At 39.8% G+C, this 9,296-nt stretch overlaps 1 long non-coding RNA gene and 1 pseudogene across 1 annotated transcript; one reads left to right on the top strand and one right to left on the bottom strand.

The window, feature by feature from the left end:
- Window positions 1–3,131: 3,131 nt before the first annotated feature.
- LOC122494813 lies at window positions 3,132–4,489 on the bottom strand. Its single transcript, XR_006300280.1, has 2 exons — window positions 4,358–4,489; window positions 3,132–4,143 (listed from the first exon to the last, which is right to left on the bottom strand). It is a non-coding gene; the product is annotated as an uncharacterized LOC122494813 (long non-coding RNA).
- A 63-nt stretch (window positions 4,490–4,552) lies between these two features.
- On the top strand, window positions 4,553–6,212 carry LOC122495253 (annotated as a pseudogene).
- The last annotated feature ends 3,084 nt before the right edge of the window (window positions 6,213–9,296 follow it).

Raw genomic sequence — 9,296 nt, 5'->3', positions numbered from 1 at the left:
AAGCTTCTAAAAGGTGGACTCCTGGGGCGCCTGGGTGGCTCAGTCGGTTAAGCGTCCGACTTCAGCTCAGGTCACGATCTCACATTCCGTGAGTTCGAGCCCCGCGTCGGGCTCTGGGCTGATGGCTCAGAGCCTGGAGCCTGCTTCCAGTTCTGTGTCTCCCTCTCTCTCTGCCCCTCCCCCGTTCATGCTCTGTCTCTCTCTGTCTCAAAAATAAATAAACGTTAAAAAAAAAAGGTGGAATCCTTCAGAGAGATTAACTTTTCCTAGTACTGATGAAATTCTGGTTTTGAAGTATTTCCACAAACAGGTGATAAGGATTTCTGTTCTGTACGTAAATGGTGCAAGCAAACTCTACCACTAGTGTTTCACGTTTTCAGCAGCGTCATATACACTCTTAATAATTTTTAATAGGAAATGTGCCAGTTAATAGCTCCTCTTCTGTTTCCTGTGGAAGTTCTGAAGGTGGTGCTGGCTGCATTTGCTTTTCACATCCTCTCTATTATGTGACTGCCCCTTCCAGGGCTTAAATCTCTGCGAGGAGTGAATTAAAAAGTAACTACACGTTGTCTAACAGTTTACAACAGTTTATAGGTATCTTGTCATTTTAGACAGTTGTGTATTCCTGTTGTGTATTCCTTCTGCAGCGTGCAGAGACGATCCTGGACACAATAAGGTCAGGGCTCCGGAGAACAAAAGGGCTGACTTAAGAAAAAACAAAACAAAACATGGAGTGATTAGAGCACAGGGGTTCAGCTCCCACCAACTGGGATTTTCAGAAAGAGCCAAATGACATGAAAAGGTGGACGAGGGAGCTTAAAAAGACACAAAGGTGCTTACCAAGACAAGGATGCCTTGGGTAGACCTCACCTCTGGGGAAATTCTGGAGATGTTGTTCCTGTAAATGTGCTGGACCCACTGCTTGTATCTTAAAAGCTTGAAAACTAGGGAGATACTGCCCCAGGGCATGAATCCCAAATGTCTGACAGGAGGGAAGGTTAAAAGTGGTGATTGGGTGATCTTGGTATTCAGCACCCCCAGTCATGTTTCTATGTGATGTTTTCACGGTTCAGTCAGTCACAGGAAGATTGAAAGTGGTATTTACCACCAAGTTACGATTGGGCAGCTGACTGTTAGAGAGGCACGCAGAGCCTCTATTTTAAGTTCTATCATCTTGGAGTTCCTGGGGCCAATCGTGATGTCCTGGAAGACACTCAAGAAGCAGGTGCTGCCAATGGATACACCACTGGCCACTTGGAACATACAAAACAAGTTGCATCAAAACTCAATGAGGATGTTTTTGTGCCTATTCTTCAGTATTCTGTAAGATTTTTACAGTCACATTGATAGTTTGAAGAAACTGATCGTACCTATATCAGGATCAAACTAAATTTATAAATTAGCTAAAGGAGAATTGACCTTTCTATAATATTGAGTTTTTCCACCCAAGAACATGATGTAAATTTCCATTCATTTATTCCTCCTTTCCTATATTTCAGGAATTTTTTTCCCCCATATAGGCTTTACACATTTTTGTTAGATTCATTCCTGGTTACTTTATTTCATTTTATTTCTTTACAACAACATTTGTTTGTATGTTTGTTCATTTATTTGAGAGAGAGAGAGAGAGAGAAAGGGGGTGAGAGAGAGAATCCCAAGCAAGCTCGATGCTCAGCACAACAAGACACAGGGCTCAATCCCATGACCCTGGGATCACAACCTGAGCTGAAATTAAAAGTCATATTCTTAAGTGACTGAGTCCCCTATTCCCCTCTTTCATTTTATATTACACGTTTGTAATTGGAGACACTCCTGCCAAAACTCATAAATGATTCTTTGTTGTACATAGGCTATTGTACAAACATATGCTATGTACAGGGGCACCTGGTTGGCTTACTTGGTAGGGCCTGCCACTCTTGACCTCAGGATCATGACCCATCTTGGTTGTAGTGATTACTTAAAAATATAATCTTAAAAATAATACCCTATGTACAAAAGCTTATTGTTTTTGTATATCAGCAATATAACCCATTAGCATACTGAATTGTTTTTCCAAGTGGATTTTCTATGAGTTCCTTTATGTTTCCAGAGGTATACTTGTATCATATGAAAACATAATTCTAGGTCTTTCTTTCGAATTCCTCTGCCATTTTAAATGGCCCTGGCTAACCCTGCAACACAGTGATAAATAAATAGAACAGGTGATCACGTACTTTTTTTACTGTGGTTTTCTGGCCTTAGTGGAATATCTCTAGTGATTTCCTATGAGCAGGATGAAGACTTTGTTTTCTCAAGTTTGGAAATATTCTAAAGAATTTCCTAGTGTTTTGATTTCACATTCTTACATGATGAATTCTTCCAAAAAATGTTTTTGTAACTATGAGTAAGATTTCTTGAAAACTCTTCATAAATATGAAGCATACTAATGAACTTCCTAATAGTGAATCATTCTTGAATTGGAGACACAAATTTCTTTGCTCATCATATTTTTGTTTTATTTCTCAGGGGTTTGGGGCTATATTATTTTACATGGTACCATCTGTAGGAAAAGGTGACATCTTTCTGTGGTATTCTTTTTGGTACAAACTTTAGGATGCTTTAGTTTCAGAATTTTATGTGATGTATAAAGATAATTTGGAAATGTTACTTCCTCTTTGATGTTCTTGAATTGAGTAAGTAGCATTAGCTTACCTGGTATTTAAAAGAATGGAAGAATCTGGCGGCTAATCTGATCCAGGTGCTTTTATTCATAAGGGACTCTGATAAATGTCTTCCTCTTCTCTATGGGTTTTGATCCGTTTAAATTCCCTCCTACTGAAGTCAATTTTGGCAAAATGTATTTTCTTAGTAAATGTCCATTTTATGTAGGCTTTCTAGTTAATTTGTTTTGAGTTGGAGAAGTGGAACAAGTTATTTTTAATCTCACTTACTGACCTCATATCCTTTATTTCACTTCATTGAAAATTTAAAATGAATTGCAGATATTGAAAATTTTAAACATAGAAAATCCTTCCTGAGTCATTTGGAGGATTCTTTCTCTCTACCCATAAGTTAAATGGTGGTGGTACTTGGGTCTGAAGACTAACAAAGAATTAGACAGGAGTAAAAGAAATTCTCAGGGAGGCACAGAATCCAATGAGGCTGGTCTTTAGTGGCTCAGACCTCGGCATTTCCTCTTCCATGTGAGACCCTGTCTGCTTCCAGAAATAACGGAAAAGCAAGAGTCTCTCTTAAACACTCCAACAGTCACTTTGGATATGTTCACTAGAAACTTCTAATAGATCCTGGTAATTAAAGAGTTTTTCAGAACCATTCTCAGTTCCCCAAGTGTTGAACTATCATTGTCACTACAGCTGACATGATGACGGCAATTCTTTGGGGAGGTGAGGTCACAGAATCACTAACCTCTATCTCAGGGTTTGGCTCCCTCCCTCCCACACATGCTTTGCCTGCCACTTTACACCCAGCCTCCAGTCCTGACAGCAGGAAGGAGTCTGTGAGAATCCTCTAGTTTAGTGTGAGAGCACAGTCTCTAAGGTTGGGAGATGCGGCAGGAATCTGGGTAGGTGAGCATGTCTGGGAAAGAATCTTCTGGCACAGGCTGAGCTTGGGAGAGACTGCTCAATCAGTGCATGACTGCTGATGATGTAATTCACCAAAATCCTTATTGAAGGGGTGCTTTGTGTTTGATCCAAGTGCTGTCAGAGGCTGAATTTTATGCTGCTTCAAGATTATAATTTCAGGGAGCACTGGGGTGGCTCAGTCGTTTACACATCCAACTCTCAACCTCAGCTCAGTTCTTGATCTCAGGTTCATGAGTTCCAACCCCTCACTGGGCAGGGACAGACTACTTAAAAAAAAAATCATACTTTCAGAATTTGTCTGCTATTCAATGCCATGAGCAAGAGTCACAGAGACATTTTCAGGAGCAATACTGGGAGCCCTGGGAAGGCATGTATATGTTACAATAAGTATGATGGAACTAACTGAAATACCTGATTCACAGCAGAAACAGCGTGGCTGAATGCGAATTGCTGAAATTTACTCTTCTGTAACTTGAGTTTCATGTGCTTAATGGAGACAGTAAATGTGTCTCTACTGAAAATCTCTGTGGACTCTTGCTATGTGAGAGAATCTTCTTTCCTAAAACTAGGAAAGATCCTTTAAGAAAAAGATAACATCACTATAGAGGGTTTTAAAGAGCAAAGTATTAAGGACTTTATTTTTACATTTTAATTTCATTTTAAAATAATAAATTAATTAAAAATATAATCTCATCAAGAAAAAAAAAAGCAATTTTAAGCCATGTTTCTTCTGGTGAAAATCACTTCAATAGTATTCCCAGCTCACCACTCACCTATCTTGCTTTTCAATTCATTAGATGCCCATGATTCCAAGTCTTCAAATTCCATATTGCAGATTTGTTTTATTTACTTATTTTAATAGCTTTTCCAAATCAAATATCGATTTGAGTTTCCATTTGTTTACTCTAAAACAAGAAACATACAGGGATGTGATCTTTAAATAGGATTAACTTATTTTATGCCCTAACATGCTTTATCACTATGTGGTATTTCATGTCCTATATGTTAGCACACAGTGCAGTTCAGCACAATAATTTGTTATGGATGCCATTGTCCTTTTGGTCCAGGAAAAAAATGAAATGAGTTCAGCTACTATCCTAACAGTTGTCTACATTAAAGAAATCTGACTGGCTCATATAAAACTATTCAGTGCAAGTATAATTTATTAAGACCTTTGAATCTTCACTCCTTAGTTATATTCGTTATAAAGGATACTTAAACAAAAGTGGGAAATGATCAAACCAGGTTTATTAAGTAAAATAAATTTAAAATATGAGAAGGCATCTGTATGTGTGTTTATGCCCATAACGAGGTTCCTGGCAGACTATAGTACAGTAGGAAGCATTCGTGTCATTGCAACTAGGCTACCCAGGTTCAAATCCTGATTCTACTGGTAGTTACATGAGTCACTTAACTTCCCATGGTTAAATTCTCCTTGTCTATAGAATGAGAGTAATGTTAGTTCCTAACTCATAGGGTTGTGAATATTATATAAGTTACAATAGGGAAAGCAGTAATAACAGTGACCCACACATTGTAAGTGCTATAAAAAGACACACATGTAACTTTGGACATCTCTTAACAAAAGACAATATAGTTTAGATGTTCATTCTGAAGGGGAAGGAAAGGTAAGTGGACATTTTATTTTCCATGAAGTCTGAAACACCTTTTCAGGCAGAACTAGCTGCCTGTGAATTTGAATACTGTGTTCTAAATAATGATAGAATGGCCTCAGTGCATTTGTATATACAGTGATATTCCTATCCCACATTGTCATTAGAATCCTGGGCAATTTCTCCCTCTTCTATCATTAGATGTCCCTTTGCTTCAGAGGATGCAAGGCAAACCCATGAATTTGATTCTCAGGCACTTGACTGTAGCCAACTCCTTGCACATTCTCTCTAGAGGAATCCCAGAGACCATGGCACCTCTAGGGCTGAAACATTTCACCAATCATTATGGATGCTATGTTCTCTTATGTGTTCACAGAGTGGCCAGAGGTATGTCCATTTGTGTCTTTCAGGCCATCAAGATCAGCCCTGGGAACTCAAGGCAGACAGAGCTTAAAGTGAAAGCTCCAAAATACATTGGCCCCTCCACTATCCTGTGTAGGGTGTTCCGCATGTTCGTAAACATGTTTTTTTCCTATTTATATGACTAGTAAATGGAACAACAAAACTATTACCAAAAGAAGTGGTTTGGTATATTCTGCTTCACAGCGTAGAGACAAGATCACAGGCTCATTAGATGCAGCAATGACATCTTTCCATGACATTTTGTGTTTGGGACACATGACCCTGCCCAGAAACTCCATGGTTTTTCTCCTTCACAGGCACAAACAGAAGGTCCAGGGTATCATTAGGAATAATTTCTCCCCGAGACCCTCCAGCAATACCATGAGACCAGAGCTACCCAAAGCATCCTTGTTTTGGTGACCACCTTTGTACGGTTTTATGCTGTTTTGTCCATCATTTGTTTACTTGGCTCTCTTGGATAATTCTAGTTGGTGGCTGGTGAATGTCGCTGTACTAATCACTGCGTGTTTTTCAATACTAGCCCTTTGTTCTCATGAACCATGACCCCACTATATTCAGGCTGTATCTTGTCTTCTGTGGAGGAAATACTTAATTCCCTATCTCATCAGGGAATTATGAATCTTCTTCCACCTGTTCAGTCGTGGATGCATTGAGACCTCAAAGAATGTTAAGAACAAACATGTGCCATCTTCATTGCAGAGAGGGGTGAACAGAACACATTGACACTAGCCTAATATGAAGTAGTAAAGAGTATGGTACGTGAAATCTTCTGTAATCAATATGTGTGTACTTTTATAATTGTATTTTATTATTGGCAATAGTGCCTAAGTTAAGATTCCATAAGAGTCCTGAAATACTGTGAACATACTGGAAATATGTTTGAATGTGTAACTTTCAAATTAAGATATTAAATTTTCCAAGACATTAAATTCCAATTATCCAGGAATTGTAAATCCTGATTTGTGATGCAAATGGCCTGGGGTGAAGGTGGAGGGAAAACTAGGTTTTACTTATTGTTGGCTTTGGAGGCTATGTTGTGAATATTATGCCTCATATCTAAGAGAAATTGGAGATGTTTCAATATGATAATGTTTATGGAGCAAGATGAGGGTATGAAAATATTTTCTGCTCAGCATTTGAAGAGTAAACTGCAGTGGACAAAGAAGAACATAGGAAGAGTTGTCAGCTAAATTTTCCAAAAAGTGCAGGTGTGAGGCAGCCAGTAAACAGATTGGGTATGTGGGAAAAGACTGAATGGACTGTTGAGATGTTTAGAAGGTAGACTGTTCTGTGTTAAATCTTGATGGCAGTTGGATGTGTTGGCTAGGAAGAGATTTCAAGATGAACTTCTGCTTTTCCAACCTGACAATACAAGATGTTACAGAGGACCATTTCATCAAGCTTGGTGCAGGAGACGAGTAGCAATTTGAAGGTGGAGTATATGAACATATTTTGCTTAACAAGGGTAGTATTGCTTTTGAAAACACCACCAAGGCAATGTAGACACCATTGAAAGGAGAAAAAGAAGAGAAAACTGCAACCTAGAACTATTTAAGGAGGGCCTGACTGGCTCAATCAGTATAGCATGCATCCCTTAATCTCTGGATTGTGACTTTGAGCTCCATATTGGGTGTAAAGATTACTTAAAAATAGAACATTTCTTAAATGAAATATTTTAGGGGTACCTAGGTGGCTCAGTCCATTGGAGATCTGACTTTGGCATGGGTCATGAACTCACCATTCGTGAGTTCCCCCACAGAACTTCAAAAAGGGGACTGGACACCTGTGAAAGCCACCTACATGATCAGATGGAATCACTCAGCAGCACAGCCTCTGGGGAGAGTTAGGAGTCTGTCTGGAGATTGAGTTCAGTCATATGGCCAATGATTTAATCATTCATGCCTAGGTAGTGACGCTTGGATTAAACACCTGGAGAAGATACTGGAAGTTTATTGGTGGGGGACAAAAGCTACTGTATGGGGAATCCTCCCAAACCGTGCTCTATGGATGCCTTCATCTGGATCTTTACTGCTATCCTTTACAATAAAATGAGAAATGACAAAACTAAAACAATTTAGTAATGAGTTTGCTGTCTTTTATTCCAGGGAAGACAACCCTTGATTGAGGGGAGGACAGAGCCTCACATGCAGTGAGTGGAGTGCTCTTCCAGGGGGATTTGGGGCAAGATTGAGTTTTAGAAGAGGCAGTGCAGAAACAGTGCATGATTGGCTGGGAGGTCAGGGATTTCCTTAGAAGGAAGACTAGCAGGTGTTTTCTAGGGCATGGTCAGCTACCTGAAACTGAGTTGGAGGATTGTGATTGGCTCCCTTGCTGGATGTGTCACATAAGAGCAGGCTGATTTAGGTTTAGATTTGTGATGTGAGTGGGGCCACTGGGGTGGCCTCCATTTTTGTTGGTCCCAATATATGAGTTAACTTTATCAAGGATTATCATACATATAGCAATTTCTGAGTTCTAGGAGTCTTTCCAGCAAATATTGAAGACCAGGGCTCAGAGGAAGCCTTAAATTTGTAGTTGGCTTGTAGGAGGCTTGGGAATGCCTGACTTGTAACTGGTGTCTGAAGTGGGGGCAGTCCTGGAAAGGACTTTGCCCTTAACTTGTGGGGTCTCTACTAACACCAGATAAAGTCAGAATTACACTGAATCGCAGGACACCCAGTTGGTATCGAGATTTGGCAACAGGAGGCAGGAGCTCTTTCAGGTTTGGCTATTATGTCCCTTTGATATGTCCCCATTTTTTTTTTTTTTTTTTTATTACTTCCTTACTCTTAACATTCTGCCATTACAAGATCCTCCGGTCACATCTTGTATTTTCCCTGCTCCTGCCATAGAATCAGCCATAATTACAAGGAGCCTTTTTTTTTTTTTTTTAAGAGAATAGTGTTAGAAACCAAGATGTGGGTGCTGAGTGTTCTTGCTACTGGGATGTCATTGCTGTTAAGACTCTCTGAGTAGACTGACCTGGGAATAACCTATTCACACCCATATCTATAGTTGTCTCTTTATCTGTCAGTTTATTTGCATAACTACAGCTAACTGTTCTCATACTTCAGGGTTCATTTTAGCCTTTCCCCCTTGCTTTTCTGTCCCTATCTGTATTTACCAAGTACTATGGCATCTTATGCCTTTGAAGAGTTTTGCATCTGTTTCTCTATGGTCCCATGCTCTCTACATACTGCCTATAACCCCCTCCCTCTAACCTCATTTGGAGCCCACTCTATCACATGCCTGCAACCTTCCAACTCTGCCCCATTCACTTGCACCTGCAGTGGCAATGCTCACAGCACTTTAAAATATTGCATGTGGTAAATACCATTTTTGGGGGTTGTTGCAGGGATGGAATGAGTAAAAAAACGTGAAAAGTGCCCCCCATTTTCAGGCATCCAAGGTCAGGAGATTCCTGTATTCTTTCAACATGTGAGCACATTGTGGAGACACACATATGCATGCAGACTCTTTTAATATAATTACATACACGGGACTGGGAATGTAGGAGTATGGGACGAGTGTGTGTAAACGTGGTGCTTGTATTTCACGAGTGTGTGCATGAGTGTGTTTGCTGTGAAGTGCATGTGAGTGTGAGTGGGTAAATGTATATGGCTGTGCATTTGAGTGTATGTTGCGCATATGCATGTGTGTTTGCATCTATGTGTAA

The sequence above is a fragment of the Prionailurus bengalensis genome, chromosome E2, assembly GCF_016509475.1.
Source record: "Prionailurus bengalensis isolate Pbe53 chromosome E2, Fcat_Pben_1.1_paternal_pri, whole genome shotgun sequence".
In the NCBI taxonomy this organism is placed as follows: domain Eukaryota; kingdom Metazoa; phylum Chordata; class Mammalia; order Carnivora; family Felidae; genus Prionailurus; species Prionailurus bengalensis.
The sequence above is the reverse complement of the archived record's forward strand: the minus strand, read 5'-3'. Positions and strand labels throughout refer to the sequence as shown.